Source organism: Rhinopithecus roxellana, chromosome 9 (genome assembly GCF_007565055.1).
Source record: "Rhinopithecus roxellana isolate Shanxi Qingling chromosome 9, ASM756505v1, whole genome shotgun sequence".
Lineage (NCBI taxonomy): Eukaryota > Metazoa > Chordata > Mammalia > Primates > Cercopithecidae > Rhinopithecus > Rhinopithecus roxellana.
Window position 1 is genome coordinate 46,715,970 of NC_044557.1, and position 25,744 is coordinate 46,741,713.

Sequence of the window (25,744 nt, forward strand, 5' to 3'; positions counted from 1 at the left end):
CAGACCATGCTGCACAATTAGGATGGTGAGAGTAACACTGACTCTGAAGCTGCAGCTGAGCCCTGAAGTCCACAGCTTGCACTGGCACACTTGGCTCTGAATTGCCACTCTGCCAGGAATGCTGGGCCTTAAAAAATGTTTGCTGCTACTGCTTCATAGAGAAAGGAATCTCTGTTGCCTCTCATTATTTGCATCACTTAATCATAACTCAAAGTAGGTAGCTGGTGCATTTGATTGGCTAAGACTAGTTTAGTAACCACTGGGTAGGAAATGCTTAGTAACTACTCCCCCAAAATACCTCTGGAAGAACCTTTCGCATTGAAGAGGCAAGAAAATCAAATACTACATTTCTGATATCCTCTTTTGAAGAAAGGATACTTGATACTTGATTTAAACCTGAGAGTTGTGTCTGTATCTTCAAGACTTAAATTCAGAGATGAGATACTTGGCTATATGAGGCATCCTCTTTGCTGATACAGATCATGTAGTAGTGGTGTGTGAAGGTCTAGGCAGTAGCAATTTGATTCAACAACATTCTGACAGTGGTGAGAGGCAGAAGCTCTCTTTTCGACACAACTCTATGGTGAGATTTTGGGAATCATTCCTAGAAGCCTAGACTTTAATCTTCTTAATGCTGCTTTGGGCCACCTATGCCTCAATAAACTTCTTCATGTTTAAATATGGTACAAATAATTCTATTGCCTGTCAATTGAGAATGCTCATTAACATAAGTAAATGGAATCTGTGGTAGTTCCCTGTTACAGACTCCAAGAAAATAAGAATTTATAGATTGTTTCTCCTGGTTTGTTTGAAGAGTGTGAGAATCCATTAACCTTAGAAAAAGGGACTAGACTCTGGAATTGCAGGACACTCAAAACAGTTGCATTAAATCCTGTGGTTTCCTGCATGAAGTGTATTGAAAACAACCTTTGAGGCATCAAGTGGCTGGTGCAATAAACAATTATGGGGACTCAGGGAATATGTATACAAAGTGAGGAGTAGGTCAATTGCTTATAATTTCAATTGAGAGTTTAAGGTGAAAATGTTAGGCTAAAAGTACAAATTCTCAGCTCAATTGAGAGTGCAAGAAAACATGGACAACCTAATAGTATCAAAAAATATTCTCTCATCTTTGTTGCTGCAGGGCTTACATATCTGAAATTCAGTTACAGAGAAAATTCAAGTGATATAGTGAAATGAAGTTTGTGATGTCAACTTGCTTAAGGTTAGTGGAACCGAGGATCCCAGAATTCCCAGCAATGGTTTCCATGTTTTTGTCCCCTTCAAAATTTATGTTGTGACTTAATTCCCAAAGCAACAAGGTTGGGAGTGGAGCCTTTCGAAAGATGTTTATGTTATAAAGGCTCTCATTTTCATGAATGGATTAATGTCACTATGAAAAGAGCTTGTCAAAGAAGGGTTCACTCTCCTCTGCTATTCTACCATGTGAGGAAAAGTGTTCCTTCCCTCAGGAAGAAACAGCATTCAGCTTGCTATCTTAGACACACAGGCCCTTACCAGACACCAAGACTGTAATAGTGCTTTGATCATAGATTTTTCAGCATTCAGAACTAGGAGAAATAAAGTATTCTTCTTAAAAATTACCTAGTCTGTGGTATTCTGCTACAGCAGCACAAAACAGATTAAGACATCCCTTTATGGCATGGTTCCATGCTACAGCTGGTCAAGAGAAAAATTTGCAAGCAATTTGGAAAGCAGAAAAGAGTAACAGTAACCATTACTCTCAGGAGGCCGTTGTGGATAGAGGTGATAAGAGACAGAGGTAGAAATACTAGCAGATTCCAGGTTGTCTCTCTTATCTACTTGGAGACAGACAAATGCAGGAATACCAATAGATTGCCATTTGTCCTCATTACCCAGCACTCTATGTCCAAATCTCCTTTTATTACTGTCCCAGCTGACCCATAGTAACTCCATAGTCATGCTCATCTGGCCCCTTTAGCAGCCCTCTCTGACACACCTGGCTATAGGAGGCTGGCAAGTGAACCGCCTTTCATTCTTTATCTTCTCTTTTGGATCCTTGGTTCCCCAGCTTCCTCCACAGTAGTGCAAGAGAGGACTCCTATTTAAAAATCCTTATTCTATATTACTTATAGTGTTTTGTCTTTCTAACTGCAACTTCATTGACACACCTTGCAAGATAATATCATCTTAAGCTTCATCTCAACAAACCCTCGTTACAAGATGAGCCTTGAGCATCCTGTAATACCATAAAGTAAGGGAGTGTTAAATGAAACAAAAACAAAAACCAAAAACATGAAGGCATGCCAGACAGGTGTATGCTTTTTTAAGTGTCCAGTGGTCTAACTGGTAACAAAATAAAGGAAAATAGTGTTGGATTACAATCCACGGAATAATAGGTGTTTCTGCCAGTCATACTTATATAAGTAAGCCATTAAATAATGGAATGAATAATAAATGAGATGACAGGATAAGAAGGTTTCTAATGTGGATATTGTCTAGTTGAATTCTCACATTTCTTTAGAGGTAAGTAATATATTCTCATTTTGTATTGGAGAAACCGTAGGGTCAGTGTAGTTGGTTATACAATTAGCTTGAGGAAGTACAAACACAGTAATCTGCGTTTCTACTTTAAAAGTCACCCTTGCCGGGCGTGGTGGCTCACGCCTGTAATCCCAGCTCTCAGGGAGGCAGAGGCGGGAGGATAGCTTGAGCCCAGGAGTTCGAGACCTGCCTGGGTAATACAGCGAGACCCCGTTCTCCACAAAAAGGAAAAAAAAAAAAAAAGTCACCCTTTTATTTCATTACGTTCACTTTTTTTAGCTGATCCCTGTTAAAAACTTTTTTTTTTTCCTGAGTAAAAATTGAATTTATAAGGTATACATTGTGTTCAAGAGAAAAAAGTAATCCCTTCATTTAGCACAGGAGTAGCTTCTTGCAGTTCTCCACATGAGAGTTGGAATTTTATGTTCAAGAAATTAAGAATCTCCGTTTTCTACATATTTGGTCATGGGTGAACCATAATATCTCCAGTTGCACATACGGCACTAACATTAGTTGGTGTGAATATTTGCCACCTGCTGACTTTTAGATTAGAGGTATCCGCAATAGTGTCTTAAGAAAGCATTTGTGTTGACTCTGTTCCCACAGACCAGAAAATAAAATATTTATTTTGTAGGGCTATTTATTTTACCATTTATTTTATGACATGTTCTGTTAAATTCCAACACTAAAAGTAGCCATATGCATTTGTGAAATGTTGCTCTGTTTATAACATTGTTTCTATTTTTAGTAACCTGGAAAATATTTGAATCTGGAGTATAAAACAACTTTTTATTTACTGTGAGGGATTCACATACATTTGTGTTTGTTTTACATAAAAAAGGGGGATAATATTTTACTCAGGAAAAAATCTATAAGATTTCTCTTAAATATATTATACAAAACTGCCTTTAGTCAGCATTTCTTGGTATCAAATGTCTAGTAGCTGATGTTTATAATAGATGATAAAGTCTCTACTATCCAGTTACCAGAAAGTTATAAAAATAACTACAAAAATACTACTCTGTGTATATGTGGGAAGTAATTAAAATAAAATTAAATATTTGTTCTTAATAAAGAAAATGTAAGGATTAAGTTGAGAGTAAGCAGGCTGCTCAGATGTTTGGTAATGGAAATAGACATGCTTTTCTAAATCTCAGTGTCCACATTAGTAAAATGTAGCAACTCACAGTACAGTACCTCCTTCATGGATTAATGGTGAGAATGACATGAAATAATAAAAGGATCTTCAAAAATCCAGATAAAGGCATAAGCAACAAGAAACATAAATTTATAACCTAGTTTTTTGAAGAAAGACCTCTGAGAGGGAGTTAAATTATTTACATAGTTTACAGTTAAAATTCTGTAGAGAAAACATTAAATCCTATCATTGCTTTCATTCTGTGTATAACACTATCTTTAATCAAAATCTATGACTTTGGTCATAATATGTAAATTGTTTGAATAAGGAGATATTTATTCTTGTCATTTATTTATTAATTTTGTAGACACCTGTTTTGTCAAATTTGTTATGCTAGGCCTGGAAGCTGTAACAACAAACTATTCTATTTGCCTTGAAAGAGGTGGCAGTTTCAAGAAGTAACAACTTTAAAAAAAATTGTAATTTATCTACTAGGTACTAATGTGTGGAATACAAATTTCCCTCAGAGAACAAAACAAGGAGCGTCACCTAATTTAGTTCTCACATATCAAGGGATATTTTCTTTATTTAAGAAAGTATTCTATGTTGAGTACTAGAGGTGATTAAAAAGTTAGCAAGATAAAGGTCAGGGACAGGGATTGACAGTGCTGGGAAGAGAGGCAAGAATGAGTGTTCCATTGACAGACGCTTAGACATGGCCTAACCAAGAATGACAATGGGAATCACTGGAAGAACCTCAACTAGAATAGCATTGTAGAAATGTTTACAAGTGGCCATACTAAGAAAGAAATAGGGAAGAAATATTAAAAGGACTTATAATCATTTGTAGGGAAATAGACCTCAGTATAGAGATTAGGGATATTTTTGAAGTGGTAGACTTAACAAGGCGAGGTGATATAATTGGCTATGGGGAATGGCACACAGCACTGGGGATTGGTTTGGACAAGTGTTGGAGTCATGTTCTAAAAGGAGGCACATTTTTCAAGGGGGATGCAGGGCAATAATGAGATTACTTTTTAGCCTACTGAATTTGATTGGCTTACTTTACATCCCAGTGAAGATGTCTACCAGGAACTTGGTCTGGAGCTCAACAGAGAGTTCTTGGAAGGAGACATAGATTTAGCTCATCATATTATATGAGTAATTTAATTCACAGGCAGTACATTACATTTCTCATCAAGTGTGGGTCTAGCAAGAATGGAAGAGTGCCTAGAAGTCTCAAAAATGTATTACATAGTCAGAAAAAGAGCAATTCCAAAGGGATATTTTGAAGTGTCACATCAGCAAAATGAAAGTAAAAGTAGTATAATGTCAATGATGTTAAGGACAAAAATTATTCCAAGGTGTGAGTATTCAACTGTCTCAAGGGCTACAGAGAAGTCTGTAAGATTAAAAGTGTGCAGTGGATTTAGCCACTGTGTGCTGTTCATTAAGTCGGTAAATTCAGTATTGTGAATCTGAAAGCAAGGGTAAAAGAGCACAAGGGTAGTAGCATTTGCAGTATTCAACTCACAGTAATCAGCTCTAAGTCAGCCACTATTGAATATTTGTTGAAAGACTGCAAAAATAGGAACTTATTTATCAATTCTTAGAGCATAGGACTTCAGTTTAAACTATTGAACTTCAAAGAAAGTGAAACTAAAACAAATTTAAGCAAGTATTCAGTAGGGTTGTGCAGTAAATGGTTTTCGCTGTCTGAACTAATATCATATAGATTATATTAACTATATCAAGGAAAGGTGAAACTCTCATGCAGTAAGAAATCTTATAGGAAAGGTTTTTTAAATGGTCTGGTAGGCCTACTCAGGTAGAATGTAGTGATTGAGATAATTGTTTCAGACTTTGATTGTTATGTTATTAAAATTTACTTGCAATATCAAAAATTATTACCTATATGATATTAACAGTTTACCTAATTTTTCTAAGTCTCTAAATCTCAGTGTTCACTTTATTAAAATGTAGCAATTGATACTAGAGTGCCCACCTCATGGCATTATGGTGAGGAAGACATAAAATAATCCATAATAAAGCACTCATAAATTAATGTCTGACATATGCTAGAGTCTCAATAAATATTTGCTCTATTGTTTTATTGTTTACTGATGAATCACCATAAAATCTTATAAAAGATTATATATTCAGTTAAATGGCTAAGGAAATGTATTATGCCCGAGTAAACAAAAATCACTTCTTAGTTGTAGTTTATTATAATTATTATCATTTGTGAATTCAAAAACTTTTTTTTTTTGAGACAGGGTCTTGCTCTGTCACTCAGGCTGGAGGGCAGTAGCACAATTATAGCTCACTGCAGCCTCAACCTCCCAGGCTCAAATAATGCTCCTACCTAAGCCTCCTAAGTAGTTGGGATTATAGGCGTGTGCCAACACACCAGGCTACTTTTTTTGTTTTTCGTAGATACAGGGTCTCACTAAATTATTCAGGTTAGTCTGGAAAACCTGGGGTCAACAGATCCTCTTGCCTATGCTTCCCAAAGTATTGAGATTATAGGCATGAGCCACCATGCCTGGCCCTGTATTCTTATACAGTAAAATAATTGCATATATAATCCCTGCTTCCTCTCCATCTCTCCAACATGAAGGAACAAACATAAAACAAGAAGTAACAAAATGTATCTATTGTAGCCTTTGGCCTCTTCCCAAGTATAAAATAACTGGAAACTGAAAGTTTCATTTCTCACAGAGCATTTGCTTCAAGCAGGAAACTTTACTTTTCAGGACTAGCATCCTGAAGGATGTTTATTAGAGTAAGAAGCTTCATTTATTCCTCAGATTATTTTTACAGTCATTCATACTGATTTTTACAGTCATTCATACTGATTTCACTTTGCTAACAGTATGGAACTTCAGGTTACTTTGAGTTCCCCAGAGAGTTAAAGACTACAGGGCAGAAGAAATTGTCCCCAATCAATTTATCTGTCTTTCCATTATTTTCAGTATGTTTAGTTCTAAACTGAAACACATTTCAATAATATTAGATTATAGGAAAATGATAAGAAAATCTGTATTTATGTTGTTATGGTAAGCAGATATAAACAGCATATAAAAAGTGTCTATTTTTACTGTTTTATATAACTTTAAGTAGCTCATAAGTTTTTTGTTCAAATTTTTTGTTTGTTTGTTTTACCACAGGCCAAATGAAACCATTTTATTTTTAGTTTATGTTTTATAACTTCGTTTTGGAAATCATTACCTATAAATTATTCATAACAAATTCCTATTGCTCAGTCTTTTCATGAAGCTACAGAACATATTATGAATGCTTTGGTTCGGGAACATTTTAAGAAGAGAGACTTTATAAAGATGTGAGGAATGCAATCCATTAGATCATTTTTGAAGAAGTAATATAGTGGCAACACTAGCAAAAAAGAATAAGCACCAACTATAATGATGACATACATATATATATATTAGGTGCTTATTATTCTTTCTACTATTAGGCTCTGACTATATAAATTGCAATAATAAATCACATTGATTACAGTTCTTAAAATAATTTTGTTTTTAACAAACTTTATGTAGAAACAGAAAATACATTTGGACACGTTGAAGAAACTTTGCAGTAATATGTTCTTTCACTTTTCTTCGGTTTACAACTTCAGCAATGCACCATTCTACTGCTACGAATATACTGTATTAGTCCGTTTCCACACTGCTGATAAAGACATACCTAAGACTGGGAAGAAAAAACAGGTTTAATTGGACTTACAGTTCCACATGGCTGGGGAGGCTTCAGAAGCATAGCAGGAAGCCAAAGGCACTTCTTACATGGAGACAGCAAGAGAAAATGAGGAAGAAGCAAAAGCAGAAACCCCTGATAAACCTATCAGGTCGTGAGACTTATTAACTATCATGAGAATAGCAGGGGAAAGACTAGTCTTAATGATTCAATTACCTCCCCGTGGGTCCCTCCCAAAACACATGGGAATTCTGAGAGATACAAGTGGAGATTTGGGTGGGGACACAATCAAACCATATCACACACTGTTACATTTCTTCCCTGTTATATAAACCTCTAGTTTTAGTCAGTCAGAGAGATGGATTTGAGACAGAGCTCCCATCTCTTCAGTTGCAGCACCTTATTAAAGAATTCTTCTGTGGCAATACTTGTGCACTCAGTTATTGACTTTCTCTGCAATGAGCAGCAGGACCTAGCCTGAAGTCCTGGTGTTTTGGTAACAAATGCGCTAACAACTCCCAAATGTGCACCTCTAGCCAGACTTTAACACTGAAATCCAGAGACATCTATACAACTGTCTACTAATTATTTGTACATCTTTTAAACTGCATTTGTCTCAAATGAAGCTACTGCTTCTCTCCACAAAAACCTACTCCTCTCCTCGTCTCTCTAATCTCAATAAAATCTTCTCTTTACTTAGTTCAAAAGTCTTAGAATCATCCTTTAGTTTCTTTCTTCCATGTCCACAAATAAAATAATACATCCTGCCAAATTTATCTTCAAAATATATTGAGAATCCTTACCACTTTTTGTGACTTACGTTTCTACCACTCTATACAGAAAAAAATCACCTACTAACAGTCTCTGGACTGTTCTTCCTGCTTTTATCCTTGTCCATGTTGTCTTTTGTTGTTGTTTTTATGTGGAAGCCATGACGAATCTCTCAATACTTAAATTCAATCATATACTTCTATGTTATAGCTATTCAAATGGATTCCCATCCTAATAGAATAAATATAAAGATCACTTAAAGAAACCTACAGAATTTGATTTCATTTGCTTCTTTCAATTCATTATCTGTCAAAACACTGTCTCTCTTCTTCAGCTACATTTGTCTTCTTAGGTTTATTTAACATGTTAAGCATGTTCTATATATTGGCCTTTGAACTAATTAGTTTTCTCTTTTTGGAATATACTTCCTATGGATATGCACATGTCTGGTTCATTCAACTCTTACCATTTAAGTATTTTTCTATGTATATCTATCTTTGTATACATGTATCTAGATATTATATATAAATGCATTATTGTCTATATATTCTCACCAAATGTAGCAGGTAAGACAGTGCTAATAATTCCTGGTATATAAACAACTTAAATACATTTTGAATTAACAGATAAATGAGGAATTTAGTTATAAGACTCATCTTTTGGTTTTAGAAATTTGTATATGGTCTTTCTGATATTTTAAGTCATGTTTCTTTTTTTCTAATGGGATTGGACTTGGCTGCTCTCACAGAAGACCTGTGATTTCCTGACAAGAAATCTGTGCTCCAGCCTGTCTGTGAAGAACTTCACCCTGAATCAAGTCTCACCATCATTAATTCGGCTAGGTCATCCTGTACCTCGGAAGGTGGAATTAATTTAAAACTCAATGATGTCTTCTCTGCATTCAGATGCAGCTGGTGATATATCACCATCTAAACAGAGTGGTGTCTTGTTTTTGTTTTCAATAGAGTTTTGTTGTTTTTAACTTCATCAATAACTTATTCCATATTCACTTAGTTGGGCAGGTTTGATATAAAAGGTTGTAGATGTCACAATTTTCCGTGTTTCCTGGTGTAAATTAAGTCTGACTTCTGATCTATTTGGCTGAATGTCATAAAACAACATTATTACTAAATGAATGTATTGGTATATGGTAAGTGAATAGCAAATTCAGAGCTTTTTTTTTTTTTTTTTTTTTTTTTTTTAGACATAGTCTTCCTCTGTCACCAGGCTGGAGTGCAGTGGCGTGATCTCGGCTTACTGCAACCTCTGACTCGCTGGTTCAAGTGATTCTCCTGCCTCAGCCTCCTGAGTAGCTGGGATTGCAGGCACATGCCACCATGCCCAGCTAATTTTTGTATTTTTAGTAGAGATGGGATTTCACCATGTTGGCCAGGATGGTCTCAATCTCCTGACCTCGTGATCCACCAGCCTCTGCCTCCCAAAGTGCTAGGATTACAGGAGTAAGCCACCATGCCCGGCCAGGGCTACTATTTTCTTACCATTTTGACTTCTTATTCTAATAACTTTTGAGCAAAACTAAACTTTTAACAAAATGCCATTTTTTAAATTATTCAAGTAATGATTCTAAATTCAAAAATCATATGTGCTTGAATTTTTTGAAATGAAATAATGATATATGATCTCAGTACTATCTCAAAAAAACTACAATGAAAGTAGAATGATGCTAATCAAATCATACATAATATATTATGACATGTACTATTTCAATTCAATTAGAAAGGATTTGCTAACTCGTAATCTTGAATTGAATTTCTATTTGAAAAATAATGGTGTATATAAAATAAACCTCAGATGGATTAAAGACACAATTTTAAAATTTAGATTAAATTATCAGAAAATGATTTTATAACCTATTGATAGTCTAAATGAGAATTAAAATCTATAACCCATGAAAATGTGATAAAAATCAAGATTAAAAATTTGATTAATCATCTATATCTGCATAATGAACACCTCAAATCATGGTGTCTTTAAAAACAAGAATTATTATTCATGATTCTGTTGCTATCTGTTAGCTCTGTTGGTCTGAGTCAGACTTAATTGATCTTGACTAAACTTGCTTATATATATGTTATCAAATATTGGATGGACTCGAGACTGGCTACTCCTTAGTAGTTTCAATTTCAAGGCAGAAGGTAGACTATTTGGCTGAAGAAGCTGGAGTAAAAGGACCACTTGTCTCTCCTCATCCAGTAAGAAAATCTGGGCCCGCTCACATGGTAGTAGCAGGTTTCTAGAAGAATAAACTACAGTGTGTAAGGCTTCTTAAGGCTTACTTTCAAAACTAGAACACCATCTTTTTCAGGGGATTCTATTGGCCAAAATAAGTTACAATGTGAACCCAGATACAAAGTGTGCAGAATTATACTTTACCCATTATTGGAGGAACTGAAAACTAGATTGCAACGAGTGTGTATAAAGAAAAGGCTGAAGAACTGGGGATATTTTTGCAAGCAATTAACAATAATACACTGCAATTTATATATTATTACAAAGTTTAATATCACTAATACACTTAGAATTTCTAAATTAAAGACAAGAAATTTGTTTTGATTAGAAGAATACTAGAATGCAATTCATAGAAAAGGCAATATAGGTAAGCAATGATCTGAACATTTTTTTCAACCATATTCGAAGTTGCTGAAATGCAAAGTTAGGAAATGAAATATCAAATTTTCAAATAGGCAAAAACAATCCACTAAATAAACATAAGGAGTGAAAAATGTAGGGACTCTAATACACATCATTACTGTATTGACAGAAATGTAAATAAGTAAAAAAATACTTCAGAAAGAATTTGGTACACTTATTAAAATTCAAAATGGTTGTATGTTTTGATCTCAGAATCCTCTTCTATAAATTTATTGCATAGAACTAAGCTGACAGTTTACTATATTTTACAATGTTTTTAATGGGGTTTATAGTTCAAAATAAATGTAATTTAATCTAAATGTTTATCAAAAGGAAAGTGATAGAATAATGATACTACCATAAAATATAAATTTTTGTAACAATTTAAAAATAATAAGTTTTACAGACTTAGATACATGATATTAATCCAGTAGGATCAACAGAATAGTGAAATTATGACAATCTTTGTAATAATTTTGAATAAGCTAGTTTCCAATTGGAGGAGGTGAAAAACTTATTCCCTACCTCATACCATATATAAAAATCAATCAAGATAATTTTTACATCTAATAATAAAATTCTATAAATAAAATAGGAAAATAACCTTGACCTCTGGGTAGGAAACATTGCTTAAAGAAGGGACAAAAAAATACTTCCCGTACAGGAATACATAACAAAATTGAATATGATTTTGAAAAATTGAAACAAAAGAAAGAATCACAGCTGATGAATGATAACATTAAAATAATATGGAATGAGAAGGAAAAAGTGACATAATAGGATAATATTTACACCAAATATAACAGAAAATCTCACATCAAATATTTTTTAAAGTGCTACAATTTAATAATAAAAGAAACACCAAAATAGAAAACAACTGAAAGCCTTAAACAGGCATGTTAAAAATATTAAATATATGAATTATCATTATTTATTAGAAAAATATAAATAAAAACTTTGATATGATACCTACCCCCACCATCACTCTTTAATATTGAAAGAAAAAAGAGGAGGAAGTAAGAAAGGCAGAAAGGAAATGAAGAATGTAGAAACAAAGGAAAGAAGGCAGTCGTGGAAAGGAAGGAAGGAAAGAAAGAAAATAGGAAGGAAGAAGGAGAATGAAGGAGAGAGGGAACAAGAGAGAGAGGGAGGAAGAATAAGAACGAAATGCTACTAGGTATTGGCACAAATAGGAATCATGGCAAATTGCTGTACTGAATATACGGTGATTCCTCACTTTGTAAAACTAGAATTTTCTATCAACCTTAGAAATATATGGTACCCCTATGACTTAGCAGTGTTTATCCTAGGCATATGCCCCAACAATTTATACAAATTCAAAGAAATAAAATATTTTAATACTGTCCATAGAAGCATTATGCTAATAATCACAAACTGGAAACAATTCAAATTTTCCTAACCAGAAAAATGCTTGAAAAATGAACATGTCTAACAAACCTGCACATTGTGCACATGTACCCTAGAACTTAAAGTATAATAAAAAAAAAATGAGCATGTCTTCCTAAGATGGAATAATATACAGCAATAAAAATGGGGAAAAAAGTAATAAAAAAATATAAAAAGACACATACCATGTTATTGTATTTTTAAAATAAAAAACAATATTAGAAATACAAACTCAGGCCGGGCGCGGTGGCTCAAGCCTGTAATCCCAGCACTTTGGGAGGCCGAGACGGGCGGATCACAAGGTCAGGAGATCGAGACCATCCTGGCTAACCCAGGTGAAACCCCATCTCTACTAAAAAATACAAAAAACTAGCCAGGCGAGGTGGCGGGCGCCTGTAGTCCCAGCTACTCGGGAGGCTGAGGCAGGAGAATGGCGTAAACCCTGGAGGCGGAGCTTGCAGTGAGCTGAGATCCGGCCACTGCACTCCAGCCTGGGCGACAGAGCGAGACTCCGTCTCAAAAACAAAACAAAACAAAACAAACAAAAAAAAAAAGAAATACAAACTCAGATGGTAAAATCATAAGGAAAAATAAAAAAAATTGCTATAAAATTAATAAAGAGAGTATTTTTGTTAGGAATATTGGTGAGTAGGAGAAAGTGTGAGAAACTTTTAGGGTTGTTAGTAATGTTCTTTTTTTTTTTTTTTTTTTTTTTTTTTTGAGACGGAGTCTCACTCTGTGGCCCCGGCTGGAGTTCAGTGGCGGGATCTCAGCTCACTGCAAGCTCCGCCTCCCGGGTTTACGCCATTCTCCTGCCTCAGCCTCCGGAGTAGCTGGGACTACAGGCGCCCGCCACCTCGCCCGGCTAGCTTTTTGTATTTTTTAGTAGAGACGGGGTTTCACCGTGTTAGCCAGGATGGTCTCGAACTCCTGACCGCGTTATCCGCCCGTCTCAGCCTCCCAAAGTGCTGGGATTACAGGCTTGAGCCACCGCGCCCGGCCAGTAATGTTCTTTTATATAATTTGGTGCTTATTCAAGTGTCTGCTTTATGATAAAACATAGACTTATTTTCTTTTTTGTTCAACTCTTAGAAATATAAACCATTTTTCACATTATAGAGGCTACAAAATTTAGCTTGACCTCTTATTCTCTGAAGCTGTTTTATAAAAAAAAAAAAAGGCAAGCATTAATATTCTAGCATTAAAGGAGTCACAGTATAAAACAAATGATGGTATTACCTTTATTCAATTATTGGTAATAGCTTAATATTTTACATTTAAAAATATTTGTTATTATGAATTCCATCTACTCAAACTCTATGACAAGGAAAAAAATTCCCTTAGTATGTTGAAGGCAGAAATGTTGGGACCCCTTTTTTATTTATAAAAGAGAAATTGAACATTCGTTTCATTAATGATTTGGCTTAAGATACACAGATACATGGAGGCACAGACAGAGAAAGAAGCAAGGTGCTGCAAAGTCAGTGTGTTACCTATATATTGTACAAACTTTCCATAATGTAGATATGCCCAAATGTCAACCCTTCTATGTTTGTACTTTCTGTGCCTCTGTACAATTATTGATTGCAGTTAACTTCTTCATGCTTTCTAGAGATTTTCATATCTAACTAGGTTGGATTATGGGGAAAAGAAAGAATAGACTTTAAAGGTTTGGAGCTGTCTAGAAGAGTGGCATATGATTAAGTAAGAATAGATTTGATGAATACAAAACAGAAATACTAGTTGCTCTATTAGTCAACTTAAAAGTGTCAAATTTCTAGAAGTAATTACCTTCAGGAGGACACAAACTTGTATGGATACTAAGGACTTCATTGACACAACCATGTAAACTGTCTATATTTATGTACATTTTTCCTCTCTGTAAGAAGGATATTTTGTAATTCCAAAAGAAAATTTGACATTTAAATATGATTTGAATTGAAATGGGGCACTGGAAATAAAAAAAATTGATACTGTTCACAAATTATTAAATGCGATAAAATTAGTGATGTATTTAAATTAGTCTTATGTTTAACATAATTGGAATATTAATAGTTTTAAACATAATTTCTTATTATTCTTAAAAATCATTTATTTGATGTTGATTTCACCTTAAATATTACCGTCCTATATATTTCACTTCTCATCCAAAATTTTTGAAAGAATAACCTACTATTGTCATCTCCATTTCCCTGGCCTCCAATCATTCCCCACTTTCTTTCAATCAGCTAACTGCGCCACTGTAATTGTACTGATTGCTTAAGGTCTTTTTATTTTTCCTTATAGTTTTCTAATCTAATGGAATACTTCAGTACTCACCATGTTTCACTCTTCTGAAAGTAATTTTTCCAAAGTTATATAAAAGTATAATGAAGCATTACTTATGAGCTTTTACATGTGTTAAAGTTTTTCTAAAATTGTGTTTTTACATTTTTATTTCAGTAAGAATATTTAATATAAGATCTACTCTTAAAATTTTAAAAATATGTAATACAATATTGTTTAGTATAGGCACAATGTTGTACAGCAGATCTCTAGAATTTAATTATGTTGCATAACTGAAATTTCATACCCATAGAAGAACAACTCCCCCATTCTTACCACCCAGCTCCTAGTAGCTGTAATTCTATTTTCTCCTTTTAGGAGTTTGACTATTTTTGCCTTATATAAGTGGAACGTGTCCTTTTGTAACTAGCTTATCACTTAGCATAATATCCTGAAGGTTCTTCCATGATGCCTCACATTACAGCTTTCCTTCTTTTTAAATGCTGAACAGTATTGCAATGTGTGCACATACCACATTTTCTTCATCCATTCATCCATTTGTGGACACTGTTTGTTCCACATCTTGTCTACTGCAAATAATATGGTAATAAAATATGGGAATACAAATATCTTTTTCAGATTCCAATGTCAATTCTTTTTTATAAATATCCAGAGATGGAACTGCTAGATCATATAACAGTTCTTTTTATTTTTTTAAGAATACTTCCTACTGTTTTTCATAGAGGCTATAACATTGCACATTCCCATGTACAAGATTGAGCAACTCCTCTACATCCTGGGAATACTTATTATCTTTTTCTTTCTGTAGTGGCCATTGTAACAGGCAAAAACAGGTAAAGTGATATCTAATTTTGGTTTCATTTAATTTGCCTTTTCCACATGATTAATCATAAGTATCTTTTCATGTTGGTGATTTGTATGTCTTCTTTGGAGAAATGTTTATTCAAGTCCTGTGCCTAGTTATTAATCAGGATTTGTTGTTTTGTTTGTTTGTCCATTTGTTTTGTTTCACTATAGATTTCTAGGAGTCCAATTTATATTTTGAATATTAAGTCTTTATTAGATACATGGCTTGCAAATATTTTCTCCCATTCTGAAGATTGCCTTTTCACCCTATTGTTTCCTGTGTAGAAGCTTTTGAGTTAATGTAGTCTCAGCTAGCTATTTTAGCTTTTGTTGCTTGTGCTTTCTGTGTTATATCCAAGAGAACATTACCCAGACCAATGACATGAAGCTTTTCTGCTGTTATCTTATAGAACTTTTACGGTTTCAAATCTTAAGTTTAAGTCTTTTGTGCATTTTTTTTTTTTTAAATTGAGACAGAGTCTTGCTCTGTCACCCAGGCTGGAGTGCAGTGGTGTGATCTTGGCTCACTGCAACCTCAGTCTCCTGGGTTCAAGCGATTCTCCTGTCTCAGCCTTCTGAGTAGCTGGTATTACAGGTGCCCGCCACCATGCTTTGGTAATTTTTTGTATTTATAGTACAGATAGGGTTTCACCATGTTGGCCATACTGGTCTCAAACTCCTGACCTCAAGTGATCCACTCACCTCAGCCTCCCAAAGTGCTGGGATTACAGGCATGACCCACTGTGCCTGGCCTTTAATACATTTTGAATTGATTTTTCTATATGGTATAATACAAAAAAAAAAAAAACAAAAAAAACTAATGGGTACTCGACTTACTACTGTGTGATGAAATGGTTTGTGCAACAAACCCCCATGACACTAGTTTACCTATGTAAAAAACCTGCATTTTTATTCCTGAACTTAAAAGTTAAAGAAAAAAAAGAATAAAAGAAAAAGAAAAGAAACGAAACCATGGACCAATATCCTTGGTGAATATAGATGCAAAAATCCTCCACAAAATACTGGGAAGCCAACTTTAACAGCACATTAAAGTGATCATACTCCATAACTGAATGAGATATAACTCTGGAATGCAAGAATGGTACAACACACAAAATTCAATTGATTAGAACACATTAGTAGAATGAAGGATAAAATTATGCCATCATCTCAATACATGTAGAAAAAGAACTGAAAAATATTAACATGCTTTTACAGTCAAAACCCACTTTGAACAAACTAGGAATAAAAGAAAATTATATCAACATGCTAGAGGCCATATATGAATATCCCACAGCTACTATCATACTCAGTGGTGAAAAACTGAAAGCTGTTACTCTAAGATTGGGATGGAGGCAAGCATGTACACTCTCATCATTATATTCAACATAGTACTGAAAGTTCTAGCTGGAGCAATTAGGCAAGGAAAAAAAGACAGCCAAATCAGAAAAAATGAAGTAAAATTATTGGTTTCCAGATGACATGATATTAATTTTAGAAAACCCTAGAGAGTTGACACACACCCACACCCACACACATGCAGTTAGAACTAATAGGTCTAGTTACATAATAAAAAATCAACACACAGAATTCAGTTGTGCTTCTATATACCAGGTCATTGTCCAAAAAGAAAATTAAGAGAATAATCCCACTTACAGTAGCATCAGAATGAATAAAATACTTAGAATAAACTGCGGAGATGAATGCTTTGTACAGTGAAAACCACAAAACATTGCTGAAAGTAAGTAAAGAAAGTACAAATAAATGGAAAGTTATCACATGTAAATGGAGTAGAAATTTGATGTTGTTAAAATGCTGATACTTCCCAAAGGGATCAACAGATTCAGTGCAATTCCACAAAATACCAATGTCAGTTTCACAGAAGTAGAAAACTGAAATTCTAAATTTAATATGGATTCACTAAGGACCCTGAATAACTAAACATTCTTTAGAAAGAAAAACAAAGCTGGATGCATCACCCTTCCTGATTTCAATATATACGTCAAAGATACAGTAATCAAAATAGTACAAAACTGGCATAAAAACATACATATAAACCAATGGAAGAAAAGCAAGTCCAGAATTAAAATCTTTGACAAGGGTGCCAAGAATGCACAACAGAGAAGGATGTCTTGAATTCACCTCTGTCAATCTACCATCTTTTATCATGATAAATTCTATTGTATTTGAAGCCTCAGCCCCTAGATTTTATACTTTGCAATCCTTCCCTTTATCTCATGGAAATAGGCTTCTACTACTTTGCAACTTATTTAGTAATTAATAGTTTTGCAATAATTTTTTAACTTCTATTTATATATAAGAATAATTGATTCATTTTCAAATTATTCATGTAACAAATATTTTTGAAGATACATATTGGCTAGATGTTGAGAATATTTCAGTTCTGAATCCTCAACACAGACAAATTATACCTTTAAAACTTTGTTATATGGATAAGAGAAATGAATTAACTATTCTCAAATTCTGCCACCCCTTAAAATTAGAACCTAAATAAAATTTGAAATTATTTTATAACAACTTAATTTGACACATATCTACATATCATCCGATGTGTTCAGTATTTATATTGTCTAGTAGATTCTTTTTACTGCTTGTTTGGAAAGAATGACATATTTTACTTTTCTTAACTTCTAAATATAAGTTTAAGAAATATCAAAGTAAATTCTAGTAATACTTGTCATGATTCATAGAGTATGTAAATGTAAAAAATTCTAAGAGAAAAAATGTTTCATTAGGAAAATGCAATCAGTCTTCATGTACCCAAAATCATTAGCACAGCATGATGCTACTCAGCTGGTTGATTAAAAGTATATATTAATATATTTGTATCAATTATATGTGCTACTATGCTACAATGCGCAATGAAACCAGAAGGAGATATTTCTGACTTTATACAAGACTCTTTTATGCAGTAAAGACAAAAATTTAGCATTCAAAGATGTCAGTACAAATCGATGAACAGCAAAACACAACAAATGTATTGTTTTATTGAATAACTTGTTAGTGAAGGAAATCTCATATATAAACATTCATGGTTAAATATGACATTTTAACAGTAGCTGTTATCAAACTGGCACAAAAATATGTACACAAAAAATAGAGAAACCATACAGTTACTAAAATCCATAATGGCTAAGGCTTCTAGAATTTAAGAGACAGTAATAACCTATAATGTCTAATTAAATACAAAATTATTTTTATACATTAAAGTGAAAAAGCACATTTAGATATTCACTGTAAAAGGGAATAGATGATCACAAGATTGTTTTTACATTCATTATTCTCTCATCCCTATATCAAAACCATTATTCCTAACAACTGAAGATATTGGTATATACATATTTTCCATGTGTGCTATCCTTCAGATATTGCTTAAATATTTTTCTGCAACATCGTTCTGTGTCCACTCAGAAGCAGACAGAAGGGAGTGTTGTTGCAGAGCTTAGAGGGAAGAGTACAGAGAGTTTCCACGATACAAATGACAAAATATAATAGCCACAAAAAAGATTTTGGATTCAACATTTGAAACTGAAAAAAAAAAAAAAAGATAGTAATCACACCAACTTGCAGTTATAGATTTCAGAAACTTGTTTAACCCCACAACAGAGAAATGACCCAGGAATTATGCAGAGTTACATATATGTTCGTACACAAACATGAAAATTGACAAAAGGTTAAACAGGATTTCCTTTGTTAGAAGGTAATTACTGTAAATTTAAAAAACAGGTATAAAGAAAAAGTATTTTATTCTATGAAATAGCCAGCAGAACAAGAAAAGGAAAATAGAAATTTAAGGACCCTTAAAAATTATATTGGTAAAGTTCTTGCCCATTTTTAATCAATTTTGGGGATTTTTGGCATTTGCTTTTATTTTTTAATCGCATTGTTTTTTGTTGTTGCTGTTGCTATTGTTGAAGGAATCCTTATGTATTTTGGAAAACAACATTCTTGTCAGATATATATTTTGCAAATATTTTCTCCCATTTCACAGGTTGCCTTTCCACTCTGTCAATGGATTTACTTTCTGGGAAGCAGCTTTTAGATTTGATGTAATTCCACTTGTCTATTCTATTTTTGTTGTCTGTGCTTTTCAAGTCATAGCCAAGAAATTCATACCTACAAGTAATGTCAATAAGTTTTCCCCTTATGTTTTCTGAAATAGTCAAAATTATAGAAGCAGATAATAATATATTAGATGCCGGAATCTGGGAGTGGGGTGACAAAAATGGGGGAGTTGTTCAACACACACACACACACACACACACACACACACACACACACACACACAAAAGGGACACAAGGAAGCTTTAGGTGATATTCAATATGTCTATTACCTTCATTATGGTGATGATATCATAGTGTTGGCGTATGTCTAAACTTATCAAACTGTATACATTAAGTGTGTGAAGTTCTTTGTATATCAGTTGTACCCCAAGAAAGCTGTTTAAAAATTACATTGAAAAAAATCTAGCCCTAAAATCCTAAAGAAAATGTTATGAACTCATGTGGTATCTCAGTGGATCGCAAGAAGACCTACTGTTTATAAAAAGGAACAGTATGCTATAAGAAGGCAATAATCTGAAATGAAAATGCTCAGAAAAAGATAAATAGGAAGAGGGGTAAAATAAATAAGATTTTCAAAATAAAAATATCTAAATTATAATACACTGGATTTTGGAAATAATAAAACAGACAATACTGGAAATCAGATAAATTATTAAGAAAACAAACTTGGGTAAATAACCTAAAAAGCAGAAAGGGATACAGAAAAAAGTATTGGAAAAGAGATTTGTATATACAAAGGAGAAGATAGAGATGAAAATTGTGGCTGCTATATTTTCCTTCAAAAACAGACTAGTTGCCACTGAACTAAGAAACTGTTAGAAAGGATAAATAAAAAGGAAAGGAAAAGAGATGAGTGAAGGGAAAACAAAACAGAAAATGTTTAAAGTTCAACAGCAGGGGAGAATCCTCAGAGCCACATATAATCCCAAGACCCCTAGAACCCTCAGACATTTGCAGTGACACTTATAAACAAACAGTTAAATAAAATCATTGATTTGGAAAATGAACTAATAAAAAAACTTGTCAGAAATTTCAGATAGTACCTCATGAACGAACAAATGCTAGTTTATAGACCTGAAGGAAAGGAATGCTCTGAACAGCTTTTTATAGTAATATCAGGTAGCTCTAGAGAAGTAAAAAGACCAGGATATTATTTTTCAAAGGACTCAAAAAGAAAATACACGTAGAAATTGATGGAACCAGAATGTATGGGATAGATTCAAGTGATGATTGACAGTGAGCATCAGAAAGTCAGCAGAGAAGAGAACAAAGGTCATAAGGAGACAGAACTTCCAGCCTGGAGTTTCATGTGAAGCAATCGGCTGTCCATAGCTCAGTTGTCCATAACCATAAAAGCAGCATGTAGTCATGAGTGCAAGTCACGAATGCACATGCTCACCCACCAGCATAAGTCAGGACCAGTTAATCTATTCATCATGTAATATAGCAACCACCTAACGCAAGACATAATATTCCTATCAGTTTTAATGTGCCAAATAGAAAATTACAGTACCAAGTTATCAGGAAAATCTTACCAACCAGAAGAATTCATTTTCAGATGATTTCAATGTTAAATGCTATCCATGTTTGTGATTTTAATATCCTCACTTTTCTTCAGTGAGTCTTCACTATTTTAAGAGGGAATATTAACAGCTACATTGTATGTCTGTGCACGTGTGAGGACTAAATATATGCAAGTATAATTTTAAATACATCTTAAATATAAAGTTTCTAAAATATTGACGAAACATTAATGTGCCCAAATTCTGAATTATTTAATATACATACAGACATTAAGCTGAGGTTAACTACCTGCATAGATAGCCAGGGTGCAGATACAATATGGGCCACATTAGAGCAAAACAGATCCACAGCTCCATACTCATAATCATTGAAAAAGACCACTGTGCCTCTGAGCACCCTCAAGGAGCAGATGAAGAAGCCAGACTGTTGCATTCAGGCAAGTTTCAAGGTAATAGAAAAGATGGAAAATGAGAATTTAAGGATTGACAATTAAGTGAATGAAATGCTCAGAGGTAGCTAGAAAGTGACAAAGCCAGAATTTAAACCCAATACTTATAATTATGAAGATAATCTTTTAGTTAATTAAATACAAGATATTTAAATTGTTATACCTTGTGTGAAGATGGCCAACTAGACAAAGCCAGGAGGAATGTCTCCCACTGAAGGACCAGGACATTGGAAAGAATGATACATTCTGAGCAGATCGTCAGAGAGAAGGTAGTAAGAGTGGATGGATGGAGGATGCAGATGCTGCACTGAAGGCAGAAGAGGCTGGGAACCCTCTGCAGGGCTGCCAAACACCAGGACCTACTCCTGACCCCCAGCGACTCATAAGGAAGGGGTGAGTTGAGCAGGTGAGGGGGTTTCCCACTGTCACCATGAAATTCCCCAACACAGGAGAATTGATGACACCACAGACACTTGAGTTGTCAGGGAAAGCAGTTTAGAGAGGTGACAGAGGTAGGACTCCAGTCTATATAGACTTCAGAGGGTTTGGCATGGGAATGTCTGCAGTGGAGCACAGCAAGACCCTCAAGGCTCATCATGATCCTCTAAGAGACTTTATTCTTGGGGTCAGTATCAGTCCTGGAGAGAAGGGTGGCCTTGCCTATAGGACAAGGCCAGTTCAATCACAGCACCTCCCTCTCCGCCATCCTCTCTTGGGGTCCTAGCCTGGCTGCACCCACTTACTTACAGTGCAACCTTGGAGATGCAACAAGGGTGCTTCCTGGAGGTCCACATCAGAGCTTCTTTGCTGGCAGACCTCACCTAACTGTTGGAGAGCTCCAGCTGACTGGCCCCTGCCATTGTACATCCCTCCACCAAGATCCTCACCCCACTGCAGCCTCTTCCCGCCACTTTGCCAGCATGCACTCACTTGTAGACCATTCCCCACTGTTTTGCCAGCATCCTCATGAGAGCAGACTTCACTCCCCCTCCCTTGATGGCTCATGTGCATGCAAACCCTGCTTCCCAACCCACCCCTGCCAGTGCTGCTGCCGGTCCAATTATGTCCCCAGATGCCAGAACCACACACCCACTGTGCCATCACCACTGGGGTGAGTGGCATGAACAGACACTAGTAGTGCCCTCTACTCTGGCCCCACTGCATGCATCCTACCACACTGCTGTGTCTAACAGGATACACAAGTGAGCATGGATTCTGCTGCCACTGCCTATAAGAAGTGCTTTGGCCAACACCCCAACATGGGAGTGTTGAGACTAGCAGACTGGAAACACATCAGCTTCTCCTGTACAGCAGATTCCTAACCTTGAGGAGCCACAGAACAAAGCTGTGGGTCCAGTACCAGCCCTACAGAATTAGAGCATGCAGCACAGGAGTGCTGAGCTGAGCAGTTGGTCCTATAAAATCTTCCAGAATTAAAGCCAGTAGACCAAACCTAGCTTATACCATAATCAAACTATCAAACTCCCAAGGGCATCAAAGAAGGAAAAGCAAGAAAAAAAATTCAAAGGATAGGTGCTTCAAAGATTAAAGGAACGTCAGCCCACACATATGAGAAAGAACTAGACCAAGAACTTTGGCAACTCAAAAAGCTGGAGTGTTTTCTTACCTCCAGACTACTTCACTGGTTCCCCAGCAATGATTCTTAATCTGGCTGAAATGGCTGAAATTACAGACACCAAATTTATAATATAGATAGAAAAAAAGATTATCAAGATTAAAGAGAAAACCAAAACCAATCAAATAAATCTAAGAAATACAATAAAATGACAGAAAAGCTGAAAGATGAAAGGGTCTTTTTAAGAAAGATCAAAACTGATCTTATAGACTGAAAAACAGCCTACAAGTATTTTATAATACAATTGCAAGTATTAACAACAAAATGGACCAAGCTGAGCAAAGAATCTCAGAGCTCAAAGACTGGTTCTCTGAATTAATTCAGTTAAACAAAAATAAAGAAAAAAGCATTTAAAAAATAGAAAAATAAAAAAGCATAAAAAAGAGAAAATCATAAAAAAGCATAAGAAAGCATGAACAAATCCTCCCAAATATGGGATTATGTAAAAAAAAAAAAAAACAAAAAACAAAAACAAATCTATGACTCAATGGTGTTCCTGATAGAAACGGAGAGAAAGCAAGCAACTTGGAAAACATATGGGAGGATACTACCCATGAAAATTTCTTCAACCCTGCTAAAGAGGCTAATACTTCAAATTCAGGATATGCAGAGAACTCCAGTGAAATACTATACAAGAAGACTATCCTCAAGACATGTGGTTATCAGATATTCCAAGGGCTGCAAAAAAGAAAAAGTATTAAAAGCAGCTAGAGAGATAGGGAAATTCACCTACAAAGGGAACCTCATCAGGCTAACAGTGGACTTTTAAGCAGAAACTCTACAAACAAGAGGAGATTGTAACCCTATATTCAGCATTCTTAAAGAAAGGAAATTCCAACTAAGAAATTTCATATCCAGCCAAACTCAACTTCATAAGTAAAGGAGAAATAGAGACATTTTCAGACAAGCAAATGCTCAGGGAATTTATTACCGCCAGACCTGCTCTACAAGAAGTCTTTAACAGAGTGTTAAATATGGAAAAAAAAAAAAAAAAAAGACTTTACTATCCCCCTCAAAACCACATTTAACTACATAGATCATTGATACTATAAAGCAACTACACAATCAAGTCTGAATAACAACCAATTCAAATCAGTATGACAGGATCAAATACATGCATATCAATATTAACCTTGACTATAAGCAGGCTAAATGTCCCCACTTAAAAGGCACACTTTCAAGTTGGATAAAGGAAGAAGACCCAGCTGTAAGCTGTCTTCAGGAGACCCATGTCACATGCAGTGATGCCCATAGGCTCAGTGTAGATGGATGGGTAAAAATCTACCAAGCAAATGGAAAACACAAAAGCAGGGGAGGCTATTCTAAATTCAAACAAAACAGAGTTTAATATAACAATGATTTTTTTAAAAAAAGAAAGACATTACATGATGATATAGGGTTAAATTCAACAACAAGACTTAAATATCCTGAATATATATGTACCCAATACAGGAGCACCAAGATTCATGAAACAAGTTCTTAGAGACCTACAAAGAGACTTAGATAAGCACACAATAATAGTGGGAGACTCCAGTACCTCACCAACAGTATTAGACTGATCACTGAGACAGAAAACTAATACTCAACACTTGACCAAATAAAACCAGCAGACATCTTCATAATTATCCACCCCAAAACAATATACATTCTTCTCATCTGTACATGGTACACACTCTAAAATCAACCACACAATTGTCCATAAAACAATGATCAGCAAATTAAAAAAAAAAAAAAAAGATTCCAATGACACTCTCAGATTATAGCACATTAAAAACAGAAATCAGGCCGGGCGTGGTGGCTCAAGCCTGTAATCCCGGAACTTTGGGAGGCCGAGAACGGCAGATCACGAGGTCAGGAGATCCAGACCATCCTGGCTAACATGGTGAAACCTCGTCTCTACTAAAAAATACAAAAATCTAGCCAGGCGAGGTGGCGGGCGCCTGTAGTCCCAGCTACTCGGGAGACTGAGGCAGGAGAATGGCGTGAACCCAGGAGGCGGAGCTTGCAGTGAGCTGAGATCCGGCCACTGCACTCCCGCCCGGGCCACAGAGCAAGACTCCGTCTCAAAAAAAAAAAAAAAAAAAAAAAAAAAACAGAAATCAACCTAAAAATTTACTCGAAATAGTACAATTACATAGAAATTATATAATCTGCTCCTGAATGATTTCTGGGTATGCAATGAAATTAAAGCAAAAGTCAAGAAATTCTTTGAAACTAATGAGAACACAGATACAACATACCAGAATTTCTGTGACACAGTTAAAGCAGTGTTAGGAGGACTATTTATAGCACTACATGCCCACATCAAAAGGTTAGGCAGAGCTCAAATTAACAACCTAACATCACACCTTGAAGAACTAGAATAACAAGAGCAAACCAACTCCAAAGCTAGCAGAAGATAAGAAATAACCAAAATCAGAGCTGAACAGAATGAAAGTGAAATTCAAAAACATACAAACAAAATACCGAAGACAAACTAATCTAGATATTGGTTCCTTGAAATAATAAATAAGATTAATAGACTGCTAGATGGATTAATAAAGAAAAAGAGAGAGAGAAGATTCAAATAAACACAATCAGAAATGAGAAAGGTGACATTACTATCTACCCCACAGAAATATAAAAACCTCAGAGACTATTACAAAAACCTTTGTGCATACAATCTAGAAAACCTATATGAATTAAGAAGATTCCTGGAAACATATGA

General features: G+C 34.9%; 1 long non-coding RNA gene across 1 annotated transcript in view; it reads left to right on the forward strand.

Annotated features, from left to right (window-relative positions):
- Positions 1-308: 308 nt before the first annotated feature.
- The window catches only part of LOC115899591, a 47,617-nt gene continuing 22,181 nt past the window's right edge, over positions 309-25,744 (forward strand). The window contains exons 1-2 of the long non-coding RNA XR_004059240.1: positions 309-583; positions 1,145-1,225. This is a non-coding gene — a long non-coding RNA (uncharacterized LOC115899591). The remainder of the gene's footprint in view (positions 584-1,144; positions 1,226-25,744) is intronic.